Source organism: Penaeus chinensis, chromosome 36, assembly GCF_019202785.1.
Source record: "Penaeus chinensis breed Huanghai No. 1 chromosome 36, ASM1920278v2, whole genome shotgun sequence".
Lineage (NCBI taxonomy): Eukaryota > Metazoa > Arthropoda > Malacostraca > Decapoda > Penaeidae > Penaeus > Penaeus chinensis.
Window position 1 is genome coordinate 33,391,574 of NC_061854.1, and position 2,500 is coordinate 33,394,073.

The 2,500-nt window shown below is 51.4% G+C and overlaps 1 protein-coding gene across 1 annotated transcript in view; it reads right to left on the minus strand.

The window, feature by feature from the left end:
* The window catches only part of LOC125044924, a 35,641-nt gene that overhangs the window by 31,992 nt on the left and 1,149 nt on the right, over positions 1-2,500 (minus strand). The gene's annotated exons all lie outside the window — the stretch shown is intronic.

A 2,500-nucleotide genomic window follows, 5' to 3' on the forward strand; every position in this document is an offset into this window, starting at 1 on the left:
CTTGACGCATCGATTCGGACTACATGGCGACCTTTTGTTATTCTGTCTCGTCTCTACCTGCGTCCGACTGCTCTTATTGCTGGTTGTGTGGTTGATGTGGTGGAAGTGGTTGATGTGGCTGCGTGGTTGAAGTGGGTGTATGGTTGATGTGGTTGTGTTGTTGGTGTGGCTTTGTGGTTGATGTGGCTGATGGTTCAAGTGGCTGTGTGGTTGAAGTGGTTGTGTGGTTGGTGTGGGTGTGTAGTTGTGTGGGTGTATGGTTGCTGTGGTTGTGTTGTTGGTGTGGCTTTGTGGTTGATGTGGCTGATGGTTGATGTGACTGCGTGGTTGACGTGGCTGTATGATTGATGTGGTTGTGTTGTTGGTGTGGCTTTGTGGTTGATGCGGCTGATGGTTGAAGTGGCTGTGTGGTTGATGTGGTTGTGTGGTTGACGTGGCTGTATGATTGATGTGGTCGTGTTGTTGGTGTGGCTTTGTGGTTGATGTGGCTGATGGTTGAAGTGGCTGTGTGGTTGATGTGGCTGTGTGGTTGATGTGGCTGTGTGGGTGACGTGGCTGTGTGGTTGACGTGGCTGTGTGGTTGACGTGGCTGTGTGGTTGACGTGGCTGTGTGGTTGACGTGGCTGTGTGGTTGCGTGGTCGATGTAGTTGTGTAGGTGATGTGGCTGTGTGGTTGACGTGCTTGTGTGGCTGTGTGTTGTGATATTTTTGATAAGGGTTGTGGTCTGTGTTGGCGTTCGGGTCTTAGATCTCGTTTATTACTGTTTTTTTTATCCAAATGATTTGTCTTGTTGTGTTGCTGTTATTACTGTTGGTGCCTTCTTGCTTTTACTGTTATCATCATCACCATCATTCATGTCAATAGCATTTTCATTATGATATTTGTAAATATCAAAACCGTCAATACTCTTATTAGGCTATCGACATTATCAATATTAATCTTTATTACGAATCTCACGTTTTTATTCACCTGCCCCATTGATTCCCATTTGCAGCCCATCCCCCCCCCCCCTCCTCCATTAGTATTCCTCTCCCCTTCTCAACTTCCATCCCCCACATGATATTCATCCTATATCTTTTTACCTACCGCCTCCCTCCTCCTCCTCCCTCCTCCCTCCCCCCCTCCCCCCTCCTCCCCTCCTCCCCTCCCCTCCCCTCCTGCCTTCCCCTCCTCCCTTCCCCTCCTCCCCTCCCCTCCCCTCCTCCCTTCCCCTCCTCCCCTCTTCCCCTCCTCCCCTCCCCTCCTCCCCTCCCCTCCCCTCCCCTCCCCTCCTCCCTTCCCCTCCTCCCCTCCTCCCTTCCCCTCCTCCCCTCCCCTCCTCTCCTCCCCTCCCCTCCTCCCTCCCCTCCCCTCCCCTCCTCCCCTCCCCTCCTCCCTTCCCCTCCCTTCCTCTCCTCCCGCATGACACATGGTACTCCGTCTGTATGGCGCCTGACCATGACACATGCACCTTTCCCTTCCCCATCCCCCCTCCTCACCCTCCCACCTCCCCCCCTTTACCCCCTCTTTGCCTCTCTCCCCTCCCCCTCCCCCCCATAACCTTACGTCCTATGTTCAGTACCCTTTAAGTTCGGTTTGACTTCTCCTCCTCCCCCCCCCCCTTTCTCTGCTCTCTCGCTCACCCTATAATGCCAGTATATTGTCATTCGCTTCATTAACAGCTATTACTGGAGAAGGAGAAGGAGGAGGAGGAGGAGGCGGAGAAGGAGAAGGAGGAAGAGGAAGAGGAGAGACTGCGGTTAAATGCATGACATTTGTTGTTTCATTAATTCATGTTAAAATTCTCCCGGCAGTATCACTTAACGAATTCACTTTTCATTTTTCTTTCTCTCTCTATCTATCTATCTATCTATCTATCTATCTATCTATCTATCTGTTTCCCCTCTCCTCTCTATCTATCTATCTATCTGTTTCCCCTCTCCTCTCTCTCTCTCTCTCTCTCTCTCTCTCTCTCTCTCTCTCTCTCTCTCTCTCTCTCTCTCTCTCTCTCTCTCTCTCTCTCTGTCTCTCTCTCTCTCTGTCTCTCTCTCTCTCCTCCCTTTCAACCCCCCCCCCTCTCTCCATCTACCTCTCCCTCCATCCTTTCCCCCCCATGGCCCCTGATTCCTCCTTTCCCCTCTCCCTCTATTTCTACTCCCAGTGTTGCCGATCGCCTGTCCCCTCTTGCACGCTCCCCTCCTATTGCCTATTCCCCTCTCCCTTCCCTCCCCTCCCCCCTCCCCTCCCTCCGCCCCGCCTGTTACTCTGTTGCTACTCTGAGCGACGCCCTCCTATGCGCGCGTCAACAGGGTCTGGGTTATTTTTGTTTCCTATTTACACGCAAGCTTTAGTTTGACTCTTGCTTGCTGCTCTGTTGTTGTTGTTGTTGTTGTTGTTACTATCGTCGTGACACATATTTTCTTTTCTTCTTATCGACATTTACTCTATCTCGTTTCCCTCTTTACCTTTACGTGTTGTTGTACTGTTATTTGTATGGGTCTCTGTCGAGCACAATTGCAC